Here is a 27,578-nt window from a genome sequence, read left to right as displayed (position 1 = left end):
CTGATGATTCAACCAGGATCAAGTGGTATCGACTGACTACAATGTTCAGTCGATCAATAAGTATTTTAAAAGCTTACTTTTTAAATCAGTTATTTCAGTTAAGAGTTTTGAGTTTTAGTTCAAAATCTTTCTCTAACTGATCAGTTTTTTTCAAAAACTTTAACTGATTGTTGGAAAATGGAATATCCGAGAAGGACAAGTGTTTTGAAAAGGAAAAATATGTTTTGATTGAACCTGTCCTGATCTTTTGCCAAAAATCTTTCCAACCCCTTTGCCTCTCTAATAAAATATTTGAGAACCTCATTGACATGACAGAATGCAATGATGCCTCTCACCTTTTTAAAGTCTCAGTCCCCTGCAGTGACTGCAGACGTGAATTTCTCTTTAAAATACTTTTTAGGCACAGTTTTCGAAAAACTTTCCATCTTCTTAAGGGGTAACCTCTGTCTATTTATACAATGTTGTCTTCACTATTTTTTTGCAAAACTAACAACTCTCCACAGCCTTCACTGTAAGAAAATCTTTCAATCTTTCCAAAGTTGCAGAGAAAAATTGTTTCGACTAAAGGAGAAATCTATGACTACAAAGTCATGGAGTGGAAGAATGACACTCACATACCTGGTCTTCACCGGACCCTTCCACTGGATCTCAACGTCTCTCCGATGTCAAAGTTTGCTCTACCCTCACTTGTATCCAGCGAAGCGAGTGTCTTCCATCCTCATGCCCGGCACATGGCTTTAAACTACCTGTTTGAAGAAGACAGACTTCACCTGGTTCTCAGGAAAGCCTCTTGCCTTTTGGTGAAGCTCCCATGTGGCGCAACAGCAATGAGCAGGAGCTCACTGCCATCCGGCGCAACATCGACATTGCTAGTCCTCACGACTATCACTGATTCGATTTTTCATCCTCACCTCCTCTTCCTTCCATGTATGACGAGGCGTATTTTGATCCTTTTCTTTCATCAAAGTCTCACCATGCATTTCCTTCGTTTCTCCTCCCCACCTCTAGCACTCCTATAATTCTTCCCTCCTCGTCTGTGTCCTCGCTCTCCGGATCGTATGCATAGCTGCATCGCATGATTATCTTTAAGATGCTATGCATACTTTCCTTTCCTGCACCCTGCTCTTCTCCATCTCTCCGTCTCCATCACTTCTCCGTCTCCATTCTCATCTCTCTACCTCTCCACTGGCATCTTCTTTCTTCTGCATCTCGGGATCTCATCCTCTTCTCAAGTCTCTCACAAATGCTTGAGAGCTAGAGTTGAAGTCCCATATGATCAATGCCTCCATCATCAGCTCTCTTTTTTATGTTGCCAAAAAGGGGGAAAAGTTAGAGATGGAGTCAGTAAGCAACCTTTCCTTTGGGTTACTCCTGTCCTCTATTTCTTGACTGAAGATGGGATAGCAAAGGATCACCAGAAGTTGTAAGGACGACTTCTAGTAAAGACCTCAAATCAACGGAAAACAAGTGAGAGTGGAACAAGCTTAGGAACATGAAGACACGAAGACAGAAGATGAAGATCAAGAAGTTCAAGGCGCAGCCAGGCAGACTGCTGGAGTCCATGGGTTTCCCATGTTGTTTTTGTTTTTCTTTTTACTCCAATGTAAGTCTTGCTCTGTACCTCGACTGATGGCTTATCCGTCTTTTATTAATGAAAAGAACTTCTTTTTTGATCTCAACCTGAAGACAATGACTCTTTGTCCAGGCTCTGATTATGTTTTTCTGTCTTCTCCTTGTTCTGTTTTAGAACTATTTTCGTTCTTAACTCTAAGTACAAGTTATTAGGTTCTATTGTTAAGGGGGAACTGTTTTCACCCCAGTTTTAGAACTTGTACTGTGAGTTCAGTCTTTTTGTTGTCTAGAACTGCTGTGTGGTTTTGGCATCATCAAAAATGGGGAAATTGTTGGGAACCTTGTGGAATATCCTAACCCTTGTTTTGATGATACCAAAATTCATAGGTCGTAATTGTAATAGACTAGAATTGTTTTGAACTCAAGTGTTAGAGTTCAGTTCTAGTGTAGCTTGCGGTGTCGAAGACTGAAGACTGAAGAACGAAGGACTGAAGACTGCAGATACCAACTGAAGTATCAGTTGAAGAATCAGTTGGGAACTGATTACTTAATGCACGCAATGGACTGATACTAAAGTCAAGTATCAGTTGAACATTCCTCCTAGGACTGATCTTCCAACGTTCAGAGGAAGCCACGTACTCACAAAGTACAGCCGCATTAAATGCAGAGATCTCAGGATATCCTTATCTCTGCAGAGGTCATTCCTATCTGGTGGTTACTTTTCAGAGACGTCACATCTCCTGTCCATCAAGAGAGTCGTCTCCACCCAGACAAGGAACCTCGAAGATTGAAGCCTTAGCCCAAATTCGAATTGCTCTCCAACGGAAGAAATCTTGATGACGTTCTACGCCAACGGATCTATTCAAGAGTTCTCCTACAAATAGCGCTCGAGGATCACTTCAACCTTCATCGATTCAACGACATAAGCTGAAGCTCTGCCGAAATTGCTACTCAGCCTAAAGCTTAACCTCCCCAAAGCTTAAATCGAAGAAGAGAATTCCAAAGCCAAAATCAGTCACTGCTTATTACACATATTCTCTTAGACCTTAGGCAAACCTCTGTTTACCCAGAAGCCAAAGGTCAAACTTGCTTCAAAGAACTTGTTCTTTGTAGTATAGTTGACACTCGTTCAAACCTCCCTCCCAAAAGAGTGTTTGAGTGATTCGGAGTTCAGGAAGGTACTCTGACTCTGAGTGAGAAGTCTTAGCACGGGTTGTGCTGAGCAAGAGAAATCCGACACGAGTGAAGTGTGAGTACTGAAGAAGGGTTTTCTTCAGTGGTACGGTTGTGTGCACCCGGCAAGCACACGGTTTGGTTTGCAGTGCACCTGTTAAGCACCTGCGGAGTAGATTGTTGGTCTGATCAACCAACCGTGGATGTAGGAAAGGGTTTTTCCGAACCACGTAAAAGTCTCTGTGTTGTTTACAGCTTTCAGTTTTACATTCTTACTTGTGTTATTTCAATTGATAAACTGAACACTGATTAACTGCAAAGAGAAACCTAAAAACCAACAACGTACTCCACCGAGGCTATTGCAAAACTAAGTTTAATTTCCACTGTGTATAATATCAGTCTGACTGATCTATCTTCTGATAGTCAGGAAGAGTGTTATCATATCTGTTTTAGCAAACCCGACTGAAGCCCTTACTTGCATCAGTTAAGTTCCAGCAACTTAACTGATAACTCCTTACTGAAGGGCTTTCAGTATCAGTCGTCAACCCTGTTTGGTCAAAACTATTTTCAGTAAAATAGGAGTCTGTGTTTGCGTGTAAAGTTTCGTTTTGATCTCTATCTGAGATCCCTCTGATTGAGAAATTGTAAAAATTGCCCATAGGTGTATTCTCCCCCCCATACACCTATTCGAGACCCTCTGGACCTAATAGTACCACCACCAACAACTACGTCAGAGCAGATGGTCAGAGTACTTGCAATTTTATCACGGTATGTCTCCGGTGAAACAAGATTATGTGTTTGGTGGGTTTTGATGAAGTTACTTGATTGTGGTATTTTGGCATTATGAAGTTCTTGGTTTTTTTTTTCATTCTATCCAATTTCATTCTTTGTTATCTTGATTGGATGATGATGTGTTTCTCTTACAATCTGATTACTATGTGTGGTTCAATTCTTGGCATCCGGCACAGCAATAATGCTAAGTAGGCATATGGTGACAACCATCCAAATTTTAGTTCTCACATGAAGGATAAATTCAAAATGTTGTTTGTGATATTTGATATATAAGGGATGTATATTTCCTTAACTAATTCATCATGTACCAAAAGGTAACTGGATAGAGGAAACAGAAAAGCTCCACAACGAATTGATTAGGATTTAGAACAGAGCCTGAGAGTTAGTGATTTAATGTAATGATTAGTGAGTGCATACTTGTCATGTTTCTGGTATCATTTTGTCCATCAACTCCTCTAGGTCCAGTCCAATACTTCGCATTTTTTGGGTTTAGAACCATTACTTTGTCTCAGGATCGACCATCAACTAAGGTTCATGCTGCTCCCGGAGGAGGTTCTTCTTTGGGTTACCTTTTTGGTGGCGGCAGCGGCAGCAGCAGCAACTAAGCAACAGCCAGGGTCCTGCAGCCGGGATCGCCAAAGTGTGTTTCGAGATATTTATTTGTAAAAATGTGGCAGCAATATGGTATTTTACGTCTTTGCTGCAAGCCTCGTGGGATGTTTCTGTTTAAGGGTTTGGGTTATTTGTTTGTAAATGTAACAGCAAATTATGGTATTGTGTCTCTGCTGCAAGAGTTGTCAATAGTTTTTCTACAGACAGATATGAATTCGTTGGTAAATTTGAAGTGTGAATCGCTACATCTTAGTTGTGTTTGGATGCATAATAATAAGCATCTCTCAAAAAGGCTTCCTTTGTAAAATAACTAAACCATATTCTAGATTGTATTATTGTGATTTTATGGGATTTTTCATACTGGAACAGGGTATTATTACTCTTTGCTGTTTGGAAAAAGAAAAGCTCCTAAAAAAACAGATCATGTTACAAAAATAAGCCAGTAAAATTATGATACAAGATCAGAAAGGTTACTATCACATTGTAAGGAAATAAAAGCTCTCTGCTTTATTCTTAAGGGGAAAGAACTACGTGTTGATTTCAGGCTGCACGTAGCGGGGGAGGAGAAGCATGAACAATTCCCCATCTCCGACGAACATCTTCCAAGTCCTCATCAAAATGGCGCTCATAATACACACACATCAGATCAGTGCATCTCACGCCTGCACGGAGAGCCCAAGGGAAGTAATGCTGGTAGAACAAATTCCTCTAACTTTGGCTGAATCGGGTAGTCCCCCCTGCAACCGATAGGGCGCACATGGGAAGAAGCATCTGCTCAAATTCTATGACCTTCAATGCTGATTCGCTAATCAAATTGGTAGGTAGGTCAAACTGGGTATGCCAGAAGTCGTGCACTTCACGAGCGCGTGTTGCAACATAGGCTATTTCTTCTGTTTCCATGAACTTGACAGGTGGCCTGTCATCAGGAGAGAAGTTCCTGGATCCCATAAACTTAGCATATGCCACACCAAATGTGTTTGGCGGAAGATCCCATGCATGCCCTACGTTAGCAAAGATGACACGAGGGCGCTCCAGTAGTACAGCCTGTGGAGGAGTTCATTAAAAGCTTATTCATCAATCATCAATTGAGATAATAAGATCTGTAGTTAGGGATACCAACAAATCACTTGCACCTAAAAGTCACGGAGAAATCTCCAAATTTCCATGTCTTTTCGCATATAAGTGTGTTTTCCAGCATCCCATTCGATATGTGATGTCTAAAAATCAAACTTCTAAGCTTAAACCAACAAAGAGCAAAAGAGCAAATCTAACAAGATTGCCTATCTGATGTTTAGATGCCTAAACTAACCATGATGCTTACGACTTCAATCCATCAAAAATAGAACTTCCTACACCCTGGAATTGTACGAGATTGCCAGGCGAGTACTCTTAATAGTTCCAAAAACATCGGCTAATAGATCTTGCAACTAAAAGTTCCTACAACCATCTTTGTTCAGGTAATGCTACTTAACTTAGTGATAAGGCCAGATGCACTAATTTAATGAACTGAGGTCCAAATATGGTCCAACCAGATTCAAAACTGAGGTTGCAGAAAGATCAAGGTCATAATGTCACGTGTTGGATTTGTATACTGAAAGCAAGAACTTTATGCTTGTATACAATGATTCCTGTTATTCACTATTCTTATCTCCTATCTGATTGTGTTCATGATTGCATATGTATGTTCTTTATCTCTGTATAAGTAGATTATATGGTGTGTTGTAGATCACAGAAGACCATATAATTGGAATAACCTTAAGAGATATAATATGATCACAGCCGAAATAACTCTAGGACAAGTTATTGGTTTAGGCTGCAGTATAGATGGAAGTAGTTTGTCTTGGCTACTTGTCTATACTGGTACGTCATTACGTATTGATAGGACCACAGTTTGAGATGTATTCTTCTATCTGACTTAAGTGAAGAATCAAGATCTCGGTGACTTATAAATCTTAATACTAATAAGTATTCAGATATATATGTTAACTCGTATATCACTTTGACTTACTATGGGTGAAAGTTATATACTAACTCGAGTACTCTGTATATTGGGTGATAGCGGTTAATATATGATATCTGATTATCTGTATTAGTACCCGTATCCGGTATAGGATAATGACATCCCCTTAAGGAGCTCAATAAGGTTTATTACGCTAAACCCTGCAGGTTGATTAAGTTCAGGCGTAATAATAAAGATTGAGTGGTACTGCTTAAGGAATTATTAAGAGATTAATTAATTTAAGCTGTCAGAGCTCTAATTAATTAATGGATGTCGGATATTTTAAATACGGAGATTTAATAAGTCTAAATACAAGCCCCGACTCATCACCGACAATAAAGGGGTAAGTCAGTATCGGTTCTCTAGTGGAATGAACTGATATTTATAAATTAATTATGGTCTGGGCTGACCATGGATAAATTAATTTATTTGAGGCCCATCTTTATTCCTTGTATCTGGTCCCTGGGCTGGCCCAATGTCTCCTAGCCCAAGAAGACAGATTTTCGGCCCTAGCACTGTGATTGACGCCTCCTCCCCTTTTCTGTGTTATTAAAATACAGCTGTCAGCTCTCAGGAAAATATACTGATAAAAAAATTAGGGTTTTTGAGAGCAGAGGGAGGCGCAGAAAACGTGAGAGGCTTTTCTGTCTTGGGAATTTCCATAGCTCGTTGTCCATCCAACGTTGGGAATTGAGCGGGATACAGTCGAGAAGATCAGAGCTGGAGTCTGAATCATTCGACACGATCATCAATCATCTGTGCATCCGATTCTCAAGTAAGTTTTCCTAACACCTGTGTGCAGCTGTTAAATTCATAGGAGCATGTTAGGAATTAATCGTTGTATGATGAATTAATAATAATCCAAGAAACGATCATCGGGCAATCGAGTATTAATTCAATTTAATATTCCTTCAATTGGTATCAGAGCGAGGTTAATTTCTTGGCTCTATTATTAATTTGTGTACGATTAATAATGTGCGTTGTTTTAACTGCTGTTGTTCTTCGTGATTCGTTGATTCGTGGAATACGTCGTTTTGATGTTGTAATCGTTTTTCACCACGAGAAAATCCGTGGTTAGATTAGGATTTCAATTGTTTTTGTTTTTCTGTTGTAAATCTGTAAAACCGAGGAACGAAATGAGGATGACGACGAATCAACGACGAGGAAGGTGTAAGGAGGTCGCCATGGACACGGTGCGGCACGGGCAGCCGCGGCGTCGAGGGCCGCGCGCGCACGGGCGCTTCGGCACCGTGCGCTGCGCGCGCCTGGTCAGGCGGCCGTGCTGCTGTCACCGAGGGCTGCTGGTCCGGTCCGTGGCGAGGCGAGGCAGACCGAGGCGGGCTCGGCTAGGGCTGGGCGAACGGCTGGAAGCAGCGGGCAGGGGCGGTGAGCGCCCGGGGCTGCGCGTGCGCGCTCTGCGCGCTGCGCGCCCGGCGGGCGGCGCGCTGCCGCTGCTGTTGACGTCCGCTGGAGCAGCTGCCGCCGAGATCGCCGAGGCCCTGTTACTACCGCTGCTGTTGCCGTACGCCGGGAGCCGCTGCTGTCGCCATGTGCCGTGTGCTGCTGCTGGAGTCGACGAGGAACGAGGGCTGGGCGTGCTGGGGCCATGCGCACGCTGCCTGCCGGCTGTGTGCAGCGCGCCCAGCGCCGCAATGCTCGGCCGTCCGCCCGTCGACTGCTGCCGCGCTGGAGGCGTGCTGGAGGCTGCTGCCGACTGTTGCTGTTCGCCCGGTGCCGCGCAGAGGCTGCTGCCGCTGGGCTGCCCGCTCGCCGGGCTGCTGGTGCGGCACACGCCGGTCTGCCGCGCGCGCCGGGGCGGCTGTGCATAGAGGCGGCGGCGCCTAGGGTTCCAAACCCTAGGTGGCTGCGTTTTAAACCCTAGGGGGCCCAAACCCTAATTCCAACGACGGGCTTGAAGTTTTCGGGCCTTTTTAGTTTTGGGCTTGTTTTTCTATTTTATTTTGTAATAGAATAGGTGTTGGGTTTCCACGAATGGGTCACGAAGAATTTTAATTCTTTTATTACTGTTCTTTGCATGTCGTGGTTGTTAATCCCTTATGCTCTTTACCTGCTTTTTGCACGTCTTTGCTTGTTAATATTTGTTTATTAATTGCGCTTAGACGAGCATGATAGTAGGTTTGCCGTTTTCTTAAGCATGTTTTAGAATTCTGCGAGCATGATTTACGTGTTGCGTTCTAGAGAAGCATGTTTAGGTTTATGTGCTTGAGCATGAACAAATCTTTTGAAAGAAAAATGACTAAGCTGTTTAATAATTTTTATAGTGATTAAAAATTATTTTAGACCTCCACATGCGGTCCCAAGAGTGATTGAGAGTATGGGTAAACGTCCACCCTATCGTGGCTTACTCCATATTTGATTTCACAAGTTTGTTAAGTTGGGATTTCTATTAAAAATATTTAAATCCATTTAAGTAGTGGGAGTTATGCGGTAAACGTCCACACTATCGTGGCTTACTCGTATGATTCTCATAAGTACTTTAGAGGATGGATTTTAAATAAGATAACCAAGAGGTTAAATTGAAAGCGGCATGGTCCTAGTGAGTATGCTAATTTCAAGAATTTAATGCTCAAGGTTAAATTGTGGTCATTGCTTAGATATCAATTCAAGTACAATGTACAACTCCCCATCGGAGTCCCTTCTTGAATCTGATATGGTCTAGTTAAAGTCCAACTATTAATTTCCTTTGTCAAAAGGTTAAGTTGACATGGATGGAAATTAAACGACTAGGTAAATAGTCTGGTTGAGGAAATCATGGTAAACGTTCACCCTATCGTGGCTTACTCATGAGTTTTTCTTGGGCAGTTGGAGGTTTCATTAATATTGTTTTATCAAAATGTTACAATATTATTGTTACGAACTATATGTGTTTCATGTTCTTACATGTTTATTTGTTTACTTTCAGATATGTCTATGTCTCCGATAGTTAATATTCTAGCAAACAATCCTCTCACCGGTCCTAACTATACCGAATGGAAACGCCATATTATGTACATACTTGACGCTGATGAGCACAGTTTTGTGCTTACCACTCCACGTCCCGCGACCTTAACTGATGGGTCGACTGATGTGGAACGAGAGGCGCATAAAAGGTGGCACAAGTCGAATAATACGGCCAAGTGCTATATTATGATGACTATGTCACAAAATTTGCAACTCCAGCATCAAGGCATGGATGATGCAGCGACCATCATGTTAAATCTCTCTGAGGTTTATGGGGAATCTGAAAGATCTGCTCGCTTTAACATCATGAGAGAAATCTTAGGATGTGTTATGAGCGAGGGCAGTTCTGTGCACGATCATGTCATGCATATGACAAATCTGTTTGACAGGCTTGATCTGCTAGGAGGGGGTATCGAAGGCGAAGCCAAGGTCGATATCATCCTCAACTCTCTCCCCAAATCCTTTGAGAATTTCCGTCTCAATGTCGTTATGAGCAAAGTCAACTATACTCTTAATGAGTTATTGAATGCTCTAGTTGTGGCAGAGGGAGTCATGTGCTCGCGCAAAGGGAAAGAGGTCCTTGTTGCTGCCAAGGGATCTACTTCTTCGTCGAAAGGCGGGAAAAAGAAGTGGAAAGGTCCAAAAGGCAAGCATGACAATGAAGCTAGTGGGAGCGGTAAAGCCAAAGCAGATGGCCCTACCGGCGGCGTGAACAAGCCAATGGCCAAGGGAAAGTGCTTCAAGTGCGGCAAGGTTGGGCATTGGAAGAAAGATTGTCCGGTGCTCAAGGCAAAGGGACAAGGTACGTCACAAGTCTTAGTAACTGAGACATGTTTAGCTTCGTTTTCTACTCATTCGTGGGTAGTGGATACGGGGGCAACTGACCATGTTTGTTACACCTTGCAGGGCTTCAAGCCAACAAGGGAACTGGCAAGTGATGAGATCACCATCTCCATGGGCAATGCGTCGAAGGTCGCAGCTGTTGCTATTGGAGATTTATCTTTATGTTTTGGTGATGACATTTTAGTTTTGAGAGACATTTTATATGTGCCGGAGTTTCGGCGGAACATAATTTCTATTTCAAAATTGTTTTTGAATGGATATTCTGTTGTTTTTGAGAGAGGTGTTTCTATCATGAGAGATAACAAGACTATTTGTTCTGGAATTTTGAACAATTCTCTCTATACTATTACATGTCCAATTAACAATTCTATCCATGTTGCATCTACATCACAAATCCTTCCAAATCCAAATAAGAGGAAGTATTATTCTCATGAACAATATACGCATGCGTGGCACCTAAGGTTAGGCCACATCAATCTAAATAGGATCCAAAGGCTCGTTTCAAATGGAGTCTTGAAAGACTTTCAAGCTGTTCCATTTAGAACCTGCGAATCCTGTATAGAGGGAAAGATGACGGCAAGGCCTTTCAAGGCCAAGGGGAATAGGGCCTCGCATGTGTTGGAATTGATTCACTCTGACTTGTGTGGACCGATGTCCACAAAGGCTCGTGGAGGGTATGAGTATTTCGTCACTTTCATTGACGATTACTCAAGATATGGGTATATTTACCTACTTCAACGCAAGTCTGAATGCTTTGAGAAATTCAAAGAATTCAAGGCGGAGGTGGAGAAGAGATTGGGTAAATCTATCAAGTCATTGCGGTCTGATCGCGGTGGCGAATACCTCGGGAACGAGTTCTTACAGTACTTGTCAGATTCAGGGATTACATCCCAATTGACTGCACCGGGTACTCCCCAACAGAATGGTGTAGCAGAGAGAAGAAATAGAACTCTTTTGGAAATGGTACGATCGATGATGAGCTATGCATCGTTGCCCATTTCGTTTTGGGGATATGCCTTGGAAACAGCGGCTTACTTGCTGAATCTAGTACCATCCAAGTCTGTACCCAAGACTCCCACTGAATTATGGTCAGGGCGAAAGCCCAGCCTAAATCATGTGAGGATATGGGGTTGTCCTGCATACGTGCTTGACAAAGAGGCAAGGAAATTGGATCCTAGATGCGAAGTAATGTTGTTTGTAGGATATCCTAGGGAGACGAAAGGTGGTTATTTCTATAATCCTAAGGATCAGAAAGTGGTTGTTAGCACCAACGCACGATTCTTGGAACAGGATTATATAGATAATCACAAGTCTAAGTCCGAGATTGTCCTTCAAGAAATCGAAGGCAATGGACAGGCGAATCCATCACCCCAGCCAAGTGTGCAAGTGAATGCACCACAGGACACTGCACAAACCATTGTCACAGCTGTACCACCACCGCTTCGTCGTAGTGGGAGGGTTGTAGTTCAACCCGATCGATTTATGTTCTTGGGAGAATCTTCGGATCTACTTCTTGTTGATGAACAAAAGGATGTCGACCCTGATAACTATAGACACGCGATGAAAGATCAAGATGCAGATTCTTGGTACGAAGCCATGGTTTCTGAGATAGAATCCATGGGTGCTATGGATGTATACGAAAAGACAGAACTACCAGATGGCTTTGTAGCTATAGGTAGTAGGTGGGTATACAAGAGAAAGAGAGATTCGGATGGCGAAGTAGCAGCTTTTAAAGCTAGACTGGTGGCGAAAGGTTATACCCAGGAACAGGGTATAGATTATGATGAGACCTTTTCGCCGGTTGCCATGCTCAAGTCTATCCGAATACTCCTTGCCATAGCAGCCCACATGAACCTTGAGATTTGGCAAATGGATGTCAAGACCGCTTTCTTAAACGGTTTCCTTGAAGAAGGAAGGGACATCTATATGCAGCAACCTGAAGGTTTGTGAAGAAGGGCGAAGAGCATCTTGTGTGGAAGCTTAAAAAGTCCATTTATGGACTTAAGCAAGCTTCGAGGTCATGGAACAAACGTTTTGACGAGGTCATTAAATCCTATGGATTTACTCGTTGTGAGAACGAAAGTTGCGTGTACCGTTTAGATGCCAATGGTGACGTAGTTTTCCTTGCACTTTATGTAGATGATATCCTCCTCATTGGCAACAATGTTGAGCTATTATCGGACATAAAGAAGTGGTTATCCGAACAGTTTCAAATGAAAGACTTAGGAGATGCAGCGTACATCCTGGGGATCAAGGTCGTTCGTGATCGCCAGAAAAGGATGTTGAGCTTATCTCAAGCATCTTACATTGATACTGTGATTGCTCGTTTTAGCATGCAGAATGCCAAGAAAGGCTTGCTACCTTTTAGACATGGCGTTCCTCTGTCTAAGGACATGTGTCTTAAGACGCCTAGTGAGGTTGAGGAGATGAGGAAGATACCCTATGCTTCCGCCGTAGGTAGCCTCATGTATGCGATGCTATGCACGAGACCTGATATTTGCTATGTCGTTGGCATGGTTGCAAGATATCAGTCGAACCCTGGACTAGGACACTGGACTGCGGTAAAGCATATTCTCAAGTACCTAAAACGGACTCGAGATTATAGGCTAGTTTACCAGTCAGACAGTCTATTTCCTTTGGGTTACACCGATTCGGATTTCCAGGCTGACCGGGATGAGAAGAGATCTACCTCTGGTTATGTGTTTACCTTGGGAGGTGGAGCCGTATCGTGGCGGAGTGCAAAGCAGAAGTGCATTGCAGACTCCACCATGGAAGCCGAATATGTAGCTGCTTCGGAAGCTGCTAAGGAGGCTGTATGGTTCCGGAACTACCTCTTGGATCTAGGAGTGGTCCCTAATTTGCCTAAGAGTATCATAATTTATTGTGATAACTCGGGTGCAGTGGCAAATTCCAAGGAACCCAGGAGCCACAAGGCGTCAAAACACATAGAGAGAAAGTACCACATCATACGAGAAATCGTAAACAGAGGAGATGTGCTAGTAGAAAAGATTGATACATTGGAGAACCTAGCTGATCCTTTCACGAAAAGCTTACCGCAAAAGACCTATGAGAAGCATGCTCGAGGGATGGGATTGCGGTTGATGCCACCCACTTAGAGAAAAACTTTCAGTATAAGTGGGAGAGATGAAGTGAAGTTTTGTAATAGCTAGTATTTAGACACATTGTATACTAAAAGTTTTGCTTTAGTATAAGTGGGAGATTGTTGGATTTGTATACTGAAAGCAAGAACTTTATGCTTGTATACAATGATTCCTGTTATTCACTATTCTTATCTCCTATCTGATTGTGTTCATGATTGCATATGTATGTTCTTTATCTCTGTATAAGTAGATTATATGGTGTGTTGTAGATCACAGAAGACCATATAATTGGAATAACCTTAAGAGATATAATATGATCACAGCCGAAATAACTCTAGGACAAGTTATTGGTTTAGGCTGCAGTATAGATGGAAGTAGTTTGTCTTGGCTACTTGTCTATACTGGTACGTCATTACGTATTGATAGGACCACAGTTTGAGATGTATTCTTCTATCTGACTTAAGTGAAGAATCAAGATCTCGGTGACTTATAAATCTTAATACTAATAAGTATTCAGATATATATGTTAACTCGTATATCACTTTGACTTACTATGGGTGAAAGTTATATACTAACTCGAGTACTCTGTATCTTGGGTGATAGCGGTTAATATATGATATCTGATTATCTGTATTAGTACCCGTATCCGGTATAGGATAATGACATCCCCTTAAGGAGCTCAATAAGGTTTATTACGCTAAACCCTGCAGGTTGATTAAGTTCAGGCGTAATAATAAAGATTGAGTGGTACTGCTTAAGGAATTATTAAGAGATTAATTAATTTAAGCTGTCAGAGCTCTAATTAATTAATGGATGTCGGATATTTTAAATACGGAGATTTAATAAGTCTAAATACAAGCCCCGACTCATCACCGACAATAAAGGGGTAAGTCAGTATCGGTTCTCTAGTGGAATGAACTGATATTTATAAATTAATTATGGTCTGGGCTGACCATGGATAAATTAATTTATTTGAGGCCCATCTTTATTCCTTGTATCTGGTCCCTGGGCTGGCCCAATGTCTCCTAGCCCAAGAAGACAGATTTTCGGCCCTAGCACTGTGATTGGCGCCTCCTCCCCTTTTCTGTGTTATTAAAATACAGCTGTCAGCTCTCAGGAAAATATACTGATAAAAAAATTAGGATTTTTGAGAGCAGAGGGAGGCGCAGAAAACGTGAGAGGCTTTTCTATCTTGGGAATTTCCATAGCTCGTTGTCCATCCAACGTTGGGAATTGAGCGGGATACAGTCGAGAAGATCAGAGCTGGAGTCTGAATCATTCGACACGATCATCAATCATCTGTGCATCCGATTCTCAAGTAAGTTTTCCTAACACCTGTGTGCAGCTGTTAAATTCATAGGAGCATGTTAGGAATTAATCGTTGTATGATGAATTAATAATAATCCAAGAAACGATCATCGGGCAATCGAGTATTAATTCAATTTAATATTCCTTCATCACGACCGGACCCAATTAAGGATAATTAAGCCGGGGAATCGTGACTAAGGGAGGGAAATTAGAAGCGGGGTAGAAAGGGGGATAATCAAACAGGGAAGGATCGTATTCAATCGTTGATAACCAAATGAATATTTATAATGTAACAGAGGTTTAGTCATACTGACTCAGATAAACTAGTAAGTTCGGATAACTCCGACTTAGCCAAAATAATATAAGACTTCTGAGTACGCAACGGAATAAGGTTTCTGATTACATGTATGAAGACATGTATCCCCAGAGTTCATTAATACATAAAAATAAGACAAAAGGGTTTCGCTCGTCACTTCATCACCACCGGCAGCTGCTCAACCTGCACATTTAGAAATATATGCAGGGCTGAGTACAAAAGTACTCAGTGGGCACGTATGCCTAAGTATAAAAATATATACTTCAAACTGTAAATTGTCATGCCATCATAAACAGTACAACAATGGAGTTTTTCGCTAAAAAGGCCCAAGCTTACTAAATTAATTTAAATTTAGAAAAACGCTCATAGATAACGGACCATACCGCTTTCAATTTAATTTTCTTGGTTATCTTATTTAATTCCATTCTCTAAAGTACTTGTGAAAAATTACACAAGTAAGCCACGCTGTGTGGACGTTTACTGCATAACTCCCACTACTTCAATGGATTTAAATATTTTTATTAGAAACCTCATCTGACAAACTTATGAAAAACAAATATGAAGTAAGCCACGCTGTGTGGACGTTTACTCATATTGCTAATCACTTTGTCTAGAGACCGCATGTGGAGGTCTAAAATAATTTTTAATTACTATAAAAATTATTAAACTGCTTAGTCTTTTTCTTTCAAAAGGTTTGTTCATGCTCAAGCACATAAACCTAAACATGCTTCTCTAGAACGCAACATGTAAATCATGCTCGCAGAATTCTAAAACATGCTTAAGAAAACGGCAAAACCTACTATCATGCTCGTCTAAGCGCAATTAATAAACAAATATTAACAAGCAAAGACGTGCAAAAGCAGGTAAAGAGCATAAGGGATTAACAACCACGACATGCAAAGAACAGTAATTAAAGAATTAAAATTCTTCGTGACCCATTCGTGGAAACCCAACATCTATTCTATTACAAAATAAAATAGAAAAATAAAAACAAGCCCAAAAACTAAAACGGCCCGAAAAAATTCAAGCCCGTCGTTGGAATTAGGGTTTGGGCCCCCTAGGGTTTGAGAAACGCAGCTAGGGTTTGGAAACCCTAGCCGCCGCCGCCCTTGGCATCCTCCACCGCCGCACAGCAGCCCTCGGCGCCGCCCAGCAGCCCGCCGGTGCTGCAGCAGCCAAGGCGCGCACAGCGTCCCGGCGCTGGCAGCAGCCCGGCGCTGCATCAGCACCGTCCGGCAGCGTCCAGCAGCAGCAGCGGTCGGCAGCAGCTCTCGCCTGACTCGGCCTCGGCGTCCCCGGCAGCAGCAATGAACGGCGACAGCAGCGGCTCCAGCGTGCGGCAACAGCAGCGGCAGCAGTGGCAGCGTGCCGCCCGCCGGGCGCGCAGCGCGCAGAGCGCGCAGGCGCAGCCCTGGGCGCGCACCGCCCCTGCCCGCTGCTTCCCGTCGCACGCCTTGCCACCTTCCGCCTCGCCTCGCCACGGACCAGCAGACAGCAGCAGTCGGCATCCGCGGCACTCGGCGCTGCTCGACAGCCCGACCAGGCGCGCGCGGCACAGCGCGCAAGCGCTCGTGCGCACGCTGCCCTCGGCGCCGGCAGTCCGTGTCGCGCCGTGCTGTCCCGTCGTCCTTCCACCATTCTTCGTTGTTGATTCGTCGTCATCCTCGTTTCGTTCTTCAATTTTACAGATTTACAACGGAAAAACAAATACAATTGAAATCCTAATCTAACCACGGATTTTCTCGTGGTGAAAAACGATTACAACGTCAAACGACGTATCCCACGAATCAACAAGCCACGAAGAACAACAGCAGTTAAAACAACGCACATTATTAATCGTACATAAATTAATAATAGAGCCAAGAAATTAATCCTGGGCTCTGATACCAATTGTAGGAATATTAAATTGAATTAATACTCAACTCTGCCCGATGATCGTTTCTTGGTTATTATTAATTTATCATACAACGATTAATTCCTAACATGCTCCTATGAATTTAACAGCTGCACACAGGTGTTAGGAAAACTTACTTGAGAATCAGATGCACAGATGATTGATGATGGCGTCGAAAGATTCAGACTCCAGCTCTGATCTTCTGGACTGTATCCCGCTCAATTCCCAACGTTGGATGGACAACGAACTATGAGAACTCCCAAGACAGAAAAAGCCAATCACGTTCTGCGCCCCCTCTCTCTGCTCTCAAAACCCTAATTTTGATCAGTGTGTTTTCCTGAGAGCTGACAGCTGTATTTTATAATACAGAAAGAAGAGGGAGGCGCCAGTTTCTAGTGAGTAGGCGTTTTCTGCCCTACTTGGGCTAGGAGACATTGGGCCAGCCCAGGGACCAGATACAAGGAATAAAGATGGGCCTCAAATAAATTAATTTATCCATGGTCAGCCCAGACCATAATTAATTTATAAATATCAGTTCATTCCACTAGAGAACCGATACTGACTTACCCCTTTATTGCCGGTGATGAGTCGGGGCTTGTATTTAGACTTATTAAATCTCCGTATTTAAAATATCCGACATCCATTAATTAATTAGAGCTCTGACAGCTTAAATTAATTAATTTCTTAATGATTCCTTAAGCAGTACCACTCAATCTTTATTATTACGCCTGAACTTAATCAACCTGCAGGGTTTAGCGTAATAAACCTTATTGAGCTCCTTAAGGGGATGTCATTATCCTATACCGGATACGGGTACTAATACAGATAATCAAATATCATATATTAACCGCTATCACCCAAGATACAGAGTACTCGAGTTAGTTTATAACTTTCACCCATAGTAAGTCAAAGTGATATACGAGTTAATATATATATCTGAATACTTATTAGTATTAAGATTTATAAGTCACCGAGATCTTGATTCTTCACTTAAGTCAGATAGAAGAATACATCTCAAACGGTGGTCCTATCAATACGTAATGACGTACCAGTATAGACAAGTAGCCAAGACAAACTACTTCCATCTATACTGCAGCCTAAACCAATAACTTGTCCTAGAGTTATTTCGGCTGTGATCATATTATATCTCTTAAGGTTATTCCAATTATATGGTCTTCTGTGATCTACAACACACCATATAATCTACTTCTACAGAGATAAAGAACATACATATGCAATCAGGAAGACAATCAGATAGGAGATAAAAGTAGTGAATAACAGGAATCATTGTATACAAGCATAAAGTTCTTGCTTTCAGTATACAAATCCAACGATCTCCCACTTATACTAAAGCAAAACTTTTAGTATACAATGTGTCTAAAAACTAGCTATTACAGAACTTCACATCATCTCTCCCACTTATACTGAAAGTTTTTCTCTAAGTGGGTGGCATCAACCGCAATCCCATCCCTCGAGCATGCTTCTCATAGGTCTTTTGCGGTAAGCTTTTCGTGAAAGGATCAGCTAGGTTCTCCAATGTGTCAATCTTTTCTACTAGCACGTCTCCTCTGTTTACGATTTCTCGTATGATGTGGTACTTTCTCTCTATGTGTTTTGACGCCTTGTGGCTCCTGGGTTCCTTGGAATTTGCCACTGCACCCGAGTTATCACAATAAATTATGATACTCTTAGGCAAATTAGGGACCACTCCTAGATCCAAGAGGTAGTTCCGGAACCATACAGCCTCCTTAGCAGCTTCCGAAGCAGCTACATATTCGGCTTCCATGGTGGAGTCTGCAATGCACTTCTGCTTTGCACTCCGCCACGATACGGCTCCACCTCCCAAGGTAAACACATAGCCAGAGGTAGATCTCTTCTCATCCCGGTCAGCCTGGAAATCCGAATCGGTGTAACCCAAAGGAAATAGACTGTCTGACTGGTAAACTAGCCTATAATCTCGAGTCCGTTTCAGGTACTTGAGAATATGCTTTACCGCAGTCCAGTGTCCTGGTCCAGGGTTCGACTGATATCTTGCAACCATGCCAACGACATAGCAAATATCAGGTCTCGTGCATAGCATTGCATACATGAGGCTACCTACGGCGGAAGCATAGGGTATCTTCCTCATCTCCTCAACCTCACTAGGTGTCTTAGGACACATGTCCTTAGACAGAGGAATGCCATGTCTAAAAGGTAGCAAGCCTTTCTTGGCATTTTGCATGCTAAAACGAGCAATCACAGTATCAATGTAAGACGCTTGAGACAAGCTCAACATCCTTTTCTGGCGATCACGAACGACCTTGATCCCCAGGATGTACGCTGCATCTCCTAAGTCTTTCATTTGAAACTGTTCGGATAACCACTTCTTTATGTCTGATAATAGCTCAACATTGTTGCCAATGAGGAGGATATCATCTACATAAAGTGCAAGGAAAACCACGTCACCATTGGCATCTAAACGGTACACGCAACTCTCGTTCTCACAACGAGTAAATCCGTAGGATTTAATGACCTCGGCAAAACGTTTGTTCCATGACCTCGAAGCTTGCTTAAGTCCATAAATGGACTTCTTAAGCTTCCACACAAGATGCTCTTCGCCCTTCTTCACAAACCCTTCAGGTTGCTGCATATAGATATCCCTTCCTTCTTCAAGGAAACCGTTTAAGAAAGCGGTCTTGACATCCATTTGCCAAATCTCAAGGTTCATGTGGGCTGCTATGGCAAGGAGTATTCGGATAGACTTGAGCATGGCAACCGGCGAAAAGGTCTCATCATAATCTATACCCAATTCCTGGGTATAGCCTTTCGCCACCAGTCTAGCTTTAAAAGCTACGACTTCGCCATCCGAATCTCTCTTTCTCTTGTATACCCACCTACTACCTATAGCTACAAAGCCATCTGGTAGTTCAGTCTTCTCGTATACATCCATAGCACCCATGGATTCTATTTCAGAAACCATGGCCTCGTACCAAGAATCTGCATCTTGATCTTTCATCGCTTGTCTATAGTTATCAGGGTCGACATCCTTTTGTTCATCAACAGGAAGTAGATCCGAAGATTCTCCCAAGAACATAAATCGATCGGGTTGAACTACAACCCTCCCACTACGACGAAGCGGTGGTGGTACAGCTGTGACAATGGTTTGTGCAGTGTCCTGTGGTGCATTCACTTGCACACTTGGTTGGGGTGATGGAATCGCCTGTCCATTGCCTTCGATTTCTTGAAGGACAATCTCGGACTTAGACTTGTGATTATCAATATAATCCTGTTCCAAGAATCGTGCGTTGGTGCTAACAACCACTTTCTGATCCTTAGGATTATAAAAATAACCACCTTTCGTTCCTTTAGGATATCCTACAAACAGCATTACTTCACATCTAGGTTCCAATTTCTTCGCTTCCTTGTCTAGCACGTATGCAGGACAACCCCATATCTTTATATGGTTTAAACTGGGCTTACACCCTGACCATAACTCGATAGGAGTTTTAGGAACCGATTTGGACGGCACTAGATTCAGCAAGTAAACCGCTGTTTCCAAGGCATATCCCCAAAACGAAATGGGCAACGATGCATAGCTCATCATCGATCGTACCATTTCCAAAAGAGTTCTATTTCTTCTCTCTGCTACACCATTCTGTTGGGGAGTACCCGGTGCAGTCAATTGGGATGTAATCCCTGAATCTGACAAGTATTGCAAAAACTCGTTCCCGAGGTATTCGCCACCGCGATCAGACCGCAATGACTTGATAGATTTACCCGTTCTCTTCTCCACTTCCGCCTTGAATTCTTTGAATTTCTCAAAGCATTCAGACTTGCGTTGAAGTAGGTAAATGTACCCATATCTTGAGTAATCGTCAATGAAAGTGACGAAGTACTCATACCCTCCACGAGCTCTAGTGGACATCGGTCTACACAAGTCAGAGTGAATCAATTCTAACACATGCGAGGCCCTATTCCCCTTGGCCTTGAAAGGCCTTGCCGTCATCTTTCCCTCTATACAGGATTCGCAGGTTCTAAATGGAACAGCTTGAAAGTCTTTCAAGACTCCATTTGAAACGAGCCTTTGGATCCTATTTAGATTGATGTGGCCTAACCTTAGGTGCCACGCATGCGTATATTGTTCATGAGAATAATATTTCCTCTTATTTGGATTTGGAAGAATTTGTGATGTAGATGCAACATGGACAGAATTATTCATTGGACATGTAATAGTATAGAGAGAGTTGTTCAAAATTCCAGAACAAATAGTCTTGTTATCTCTCATGATAGAAACACCCCTATCAAAAATAACAGAATATCCATTCAAAAACAACTTTGAAACAGAAATTATGTTCCGCCGAAACTCCGGCACATATAAAATATCTCTCAAAACTAAAATGTCATCACCAAAACATAAAGATAAATCTCCAATAGCAACAGCTGCGACCTTCGACGCATTGCCCATGGAGATGGTGATCTCATCACTTGCCAGTTCCCTTGTCGGCTTGAAGCCCTGCAAGGTGTAACAAACATGATCAGTTGCCCCCGTATCCACTACCCACGAATGAGTAGAAAACGAAGCTAAACATGTTTCAGTTACTAAAACTTGTGACGTACCTTGTCCCTTTGCCTTGAGCACTGGACAATCTTTCTTCCAATGCCCAACCTTGCCGCACTTGAAGCACTTCCCCTTTTCGGTCGGCTTCTTCACACCGCCACTAGGGCCATCCTTTTTGGCTTTACCGCTCCCACTAGCCTCATTGTCATGCTTGCCCTTTGGACCTTTCCACTTCTTTTTCCCGCCTTTCGACGAAGAAGTAGATCCCTTGGCAGCAACAAGGACCTCTTTCCCTTTGCGCGAGCCCATGACTCCCTCTGCCGCAACTAGAGCATTCAATAACTCATTAAGAGTATAGTTGACCTTGCTCATAACGACATTGAGACGGAAATTCTCAAAGGTTTTGGGGAGAGAGTTGAGGATGATATCGACTTTGGCTTCGCCTTCGATACCCCCTCTGATAAACATGCATTTTTACCTCTTGGTGTGTCATTTTTGATGTTTAGTTATGAGGATTTGGTGTGTTTGATGGTCTATTTGAGCTTATATTCGTTTATGGTCAAGAACTTGTTACTTGCTTGTGTTTGAACGAATTTTCAGAAATAATGAAGCAGAATTTTGAAGAATTAGCTGAAATACAAGTTGTAGTTCGTCTCGATAGGAGTTCGTGAGCGCAAACGGATCATAAATCGGAGTTCGGACGAGGGAGAACGAGCCAAAACAAAATCGCTGCGCAAAGCTGTAGAAGTTCTGTTTCCTCGCGCGGGCTGGAGGCGCGGCCGCGCGACGTGGCCGCGCGAGTCGCCGTTTTTCCGCCCAAAATTCGTTTTTTTAGTGATTTTGGGTATTTTTGAGAGCTACAAGACCTAGGGCATATAAATACTCCCCAAGAACTTATTCTCTGCAAGCTTTTATCATCTTTTATCATATTTTACTTTTCCTGAGAGCTGTGAGAGACGGAGAACGGAGCAAGAGCAAGATTGAAGATTCTCAACTTTACTACGGTTTCATTGTTGAATGTTTTACAGTTTTATTGAGATATTGATTCTAGTTCATATGTCTATGTGTGGCTAGAATCCTTTTTTTCTCAGGGTTTAGGGAGTAAACATGGTTTGAATTTCTGACTGTTTGATTCAATTAATTGGATTGTTATTCCTTTCTATGTTCTTGTTTTAATTGTTTGCTTTATTGATTGGCCACCAATTTATCATAATCATAGGTTTTAATTTGAGATCGGGAGATGATAATTATTACCTGTACTAAGAACATAGAACACATATATTTAATTCTAAAGGGAATTGATATTTGTGAGGGCATTAATCCTATGAGCTTTTAGGAGTTGCATGTTAGAAGTGCGATCCGGGGACGGTAGCCTTGCATGTAATCAACGGTTTGTATGCCACGGGAGTGGGTATAGACTAGTTTTGAGATTGCCTTAGGAATCATCTGATTAATTGAATTGAACATGTTAGTTAGGAGAATCTGTTGAAACCTTTACCTTGAGAAATATTCTCTTATCTGTTTCTCTATTTCACAGCTTGATTTATTTTCTTTCCGGTATTTATTTATTTAGTTTAAAACCAAAACTCTTAATTTCGTTTGTCCAGATAGAGTAGAATAATTTAGGATAGGAATTGGTTAAATTCAGTCTCTGTGGAATACGACCTTGCTTGCTACTGTACACAATTGCACCCGTACACTTGCGGCGTGTTAAATAAAATAGCGAACAAGTTTTTGGCGCCGTTGCCGGGGACTGATTTTTATCAGTACTATTCTGTTAATTGTTTGATACTACTCTGAATTTTTATTTCTGTTTTTTTTAATTTCTGTTCTTTTTTTTTCCTGTGGCTCTAATTCTTGTGTTTGGAGCTTTCCAGGTAGTGAATGAACACACGATCTCAGAATCTTCCTCTTGAAGATTTTGATCCTGAGATTGAAGCTTCACTCCGCCAGAAAACTAAAGCCACACTCAAGACAATGGCCACTGCGGAAGAAGTCCGTGCGTTGAGAGAGCAGTTGCAGGCGGTGTTGGATGCTCAGAAAAATGCTGCTGAGCAGAAACAGCCGCCTATTGATGAGGCATTTACTCCACTGTACCAGTACCAAGAGCCGCCTAGAGTCAACGCGAATAACTTCGAGCTAAGGACTGGGCTGATTACCATGGTGCAGCAAAACCAGTATGGAGGTAAAGGCGTGGAGGACCCAAATGCGCATCTGGCGCAATTCTTGGAGTTGTGCAGCACTGTCAAGATGAACGGAGTCCCAGATGACATCATACGACTCCGCCTTTTCCCATTCTCACTCCGGGATAAGGCAAAGTCATGGTATCATACTTTGCAGCTGGGAGCTAATCCTGTATGGGGGGATTTGGCTGATCTTTTCCTGCGGAAGTTCCATCCTCCCGGGCTCACATTGAAGTTAAAGATGGAGATTCTCCAATTCCAACAGTTCGATGGAGAGACACTAGCAGAGACATGGGAGAGATACCAGGAGAAGTTGAGGAAGTGCCCGTCCCATGGCTTCGATGAGGGGACTCTGGTGGTCATGTTCTATAACGCTTGTGGAGAGCGCACCAGGATGTTCATGGATACAGCTGCAGGGGGTTCATTGCTCAAGAAGGGGAGTTCTGAAGCCATGGAGATCATTGAAAGCATGGCCACCACGAGCTATCAATGGCCATCCGAGAGAGTTCACTTGAAGAAAGTTGCTGCTACCTCCAGTTCAGATCCCGTGGCATTGATTTTGACTCAGCTGGCAGAGATGAACTCGAAAATCAATGCTATGACTGTTGGCAATTCTGAGCCAGCTGTAGAGATTCCGACAGGCGTAGAAGACGTCAACTACATCAATGGCAGAAACTATGGGAACTTTCAGCATGGGCAACAGGGTGGATACAATAGTGGACAGCAGTTTCATCATGGAGGGCGTCCACATCCCAATTTGGCTTATGGGAATCCCAACAATGCAATTCAACCTCCACCAGGCTTCTCTGTTACGAATGGAATCATTAATGAAGAGAAGAAGCCAAATATAGAGGAGCTGATGATGAAGTTCATCTCCAAGGCAGATGAGAGGATGGAAAAGCTAGAGTCCAATGCCGTTGCTGTGGGGACTCAAATGAAGATGTTCGAGACCCAATTGGGTCAAATATCCACCGCCGTCAACAAACTCCAACAGTCGGGTAACCTCTTAAACAATGCCAAAGTGAACCCAAAGGAGCAGTGCATGGCCATTGGGTTAAATAGTGAAGGCACCTCAGATTGCAGCCATGGATCTCGTGAGATGGAGAGACCAGAGCTATCGTGGAGAGTCTGGGAGGAAGGTCGACGACTTCCACCTCATCTGCGTCCTCCTGGGTGGATGCCGTTTCCCCAGCGTCACTTTAAGATGGTTGATCTGCCGAGCGGGACTACACAGGAAGAGGCTATGACGGCAAAAGAGGAGAGCGCACGGTTGATGGAGGAAAAAGCTGAGGAGGTCGCTGTTGAGGTTTCTGGCAGAAAGAAGGATGAAAAGCAAAAAGCTACTTCGCCAGCAACTGTGGCCATTCCTCTCCCCAAGCGCCATAAGAAAGAGAGGGTGAAGGAGCAGTTCTCCAAGTTCTTAGAGATCCTTAGGAAAGTGCACATTAATATTCCATTGGTGGAAGCACTGCAGGAGATGCCGCAGTATGTTAGATTCCTGAAGGACATCATCTCGAGGAAGAGGAGGCTGGGAGAGTTTGAGACGGTGAATCTCAATGAAGAATGCAGCGCAATCGTGCAGAGGAAGTTGCCGGCGAAGGTCAAAGATCCGGGCAGCTGCAACCTTTCCTGTATTATTGGAGGCCAGCATTTCGGAAGGTCACTCTGCGACCTGGGGGCGAGCATAAATCTTATGCCTCTATCTGTTTTTCAGCAGCTGGAAATTGGAGAGTTGAAGCCGACATCTATGAGGCTGCAGATGGCGGACAGGTCGGTCACCTACCCTCGTGGGATTGTGGAGAACGTACTCGTGAAGGTGGGGGATTTTATTTTCCCTGCAGATTTTGTGGTTCTAGACATTGAGGATGAGAACAAAATTCCGCTGATTTTGGGGCGCCCGTTCCTTGCAACGGGAAGAGCTTTGATTGATGTGGAGAAAGGAGAGCTCACACTGCGAGTTCATGACGAGAGCCAAACTTTCCATGTCTATGAACCATGCCACATCCACAAAGATGAAGCACCAAAGAAAACAAAAGATCCGGGCAAGGTAAGTGCTGATGTTTTTAATACATGTGATGCGGATCATTTTTCTTGGCAGGACCCAGGTGATCGGAAGTTTAAAGGAGGAGTGTTGGTTGAGAAGCATGAAGCAGGGAGCAGCTGGTCGCAACATTGCTTGCATCAGCCACTTTGAAGAGGTTGTCATTCTGTCGAGCTAACGACGTTAAAAATAGCACTTATTGGGAGGCAACCCAATTTCTGGTTAGTTTGTTCCTTTCGTTTGTTTGTTTGTTTGTTTTCGTGCCCCACAAATCATTTTCAAACTTATTCTCCTTGGTGGTGAATAAGTTTGGGGGGATGTGTCTTTGTGGGTGCACTGTTTTCTTTGGTTGTTCTTGTTTGTTTTGTCGTTGAGTTGTTTAGTCTTGCTTTGTTGGTTTCTTTGTGATGTACCTTGATTATGATGTGAGATGTGTAGAGTTTTTTTGGATAATTGGCTTATGATGATTTCTGCTTTAAAATTGTGAAATTGCATGCATTTGTGTTGATATTGTTGTGATTGAGCATGAGTGATGAATGATAAGCGTGGTCTCTATGTGTTTGCAATCAATGAAATAAGCTGTGAGGATTTGAGCCTTGACTGTCATTATTTTACAGTCTTATTTCTTATTCTTGAGTGATTGTTCAAGCATGCATGTTTCTCACTAGAACTTGTCTTGGTTTCTCCCTCGAGGTCACATAGTGTGCTTAATAACTGTGAGATGATAGAAGGCCATCTTTGCTAGCCTATTTATCCCTTATTTGTCCTATATCTTTATATGATCCTAGTTCACCCACTTTGAGCCTTATTTTTCCATATTGTTTGATTTAGCTATGGGTGGGAGCTTGGAGATTATTTGATAGGAGATAATTGGGTTGTGAAGTTAAATGATCATGAGTTATGTTTTGTGGTTTTAAATTGAAAATCCTAGTACCCTACAAGTTGTTGAAAGAAAAAAAAAAAGAGAAAAGAGGAAAGAAAAAAAAAAGAAAAAAAAAGAAAAGAAAAGTGAGAAAATTGAAAAAAAATGGGTACATAGGATGCATTAGAAAGTCATAATGTCATGAGAAATATTTGTTGTGTTGTGGTGGATTATACAGTGAAAAATTTGGTTTTGTGGAAGGTGGAGGATAGAATTGAGTAAGAATGCTATAAGGTTGGTGATTGTGCTACATTAAGCTTTATCTTTTAGTCACTTAGCCAAATATATCCTACCCTACCAAAGAGCCTACATTACAACCCTCAATAAAGACCTTTTTGATCTTGGTTATAGGAGCACACATGTAGTGGTGGAGAGGTGAGACGATTGACAAGCTTATGGTTGAGTACTTGTTTTGCTTGAACTGAGCGTATATACGTCCTTGTTAATTGATACACTTGAGAGTTGAGAGTTCTTACATTCTTTATCTTTTTGGTGAGGATTGCAATTTATTGAGACCATAATTTGAGTTTGTCATGAGTGTAATGTCTTGATGATAGGAGATACAAATGCATGTTGGTATTTTTCTTGACAAATCTGAAACCACAATGTTGTCCACTTTTCTCTACGCTCTTGTTGATTCATTCTTGGTTCATCTTTGTTTTATCCGAGGACGGACAATAGTTCAAGTTTGGGGGGTTGATAAACATGCATTTTTACCTCTTGGTGTGTCATTTTTGATGTTTAGTTATGAGGATTTGGTGTGTTTGATGGTCTATTTGAGCTTATATTCGTTTATGGTCAAGAACTTGTTACTTGCTTGTGTTTGAACGAATTTTCAGAAATAATGAAGCAGAATTTTGAAGAATTAGCTGAAATACAAGTTGTAGTTCGTCTCGATAGGAGTTCGTGAGCGCAAACGGATCATAAATCGGAGTTCGGACGAGGGAGAACGAGCCAAAACAAAATCGCTGCGCAAAGCTATAGAAGTTCTGTTTCCTCGCGCGGGCTGGAGGCGCGGCCGCGCGACGTGGCCGCGCGAGTCGCCGTTTTTCCGCCCAAAATTCGTTTTTTTAGTGATTTTGGGTATTTTTGAGAGCTACAAGACCTAGGGCATATAAATACTCCCCAAGAACTTATTCTCTGCAAGCTTTTATCATCTTTTATCATATTTTACTTTTCCTGAGAGCTGTGAGAGACGGAGAACGGAGCAAGAGCAAGATTGAAGATTCTCAACTTTACTACGGTTTCATTGTTGAATGTTTTACAGTTTTATTGAGATATTGATTCTAGTTCATATGTCTATGTGTGGCTAGAATCCTTTTTT

The 27,578-nt window shown here is 42.5% G+C and overlaps 1 protein-coding gene and 1 long non-coding RNA gene across 3 annotated transcripts in view; one reads left to right on the top strand and one right to left on the bottom strand.

Moving 5' to 3' along the window:
• LOC131016276 (ubiquinone biosynthesis protein COQ4 homolog, mitochondrial-like) overlaps window positions 1-27,578 on the bottom strand; it is a 96,251-nt gene that overhangs the window by 22,061 nt on the left and 46,612 nt on the right. The window lies entirely within an intron of this gene.
• On the top strand, window positions 3,418-4,507 carry LOC131016288 (uncharacterized). Its single transcript, XR_009098909.1, has 2 exons — window positions 3,418-3,513; window positions 4,050-4,507. It is a non-coding gene; the product is annotated as an uncharacterized LOC131016288 (long non-coding RNA).

Source organism: Salvia miltiorrhiza, chromosome 3 (assembly GCF_028751815.1).
Source record: "Salvia miltiorrhiza cultivar Shanhuang (shh) chromosome 3, IMPLAD_Smil_shh, whole genome shotgun sequence".
Taxonomy (NCBI): Eukaryota; Viridiplantae; Streptophyta; class Magnoliopsida; order Lamiales; family Lamiaceae; genus Salvia; species Salvia miltiorrhiza.
This window is presented reverse-complemented; position numbering and strand designations above follow the sequence as displayed.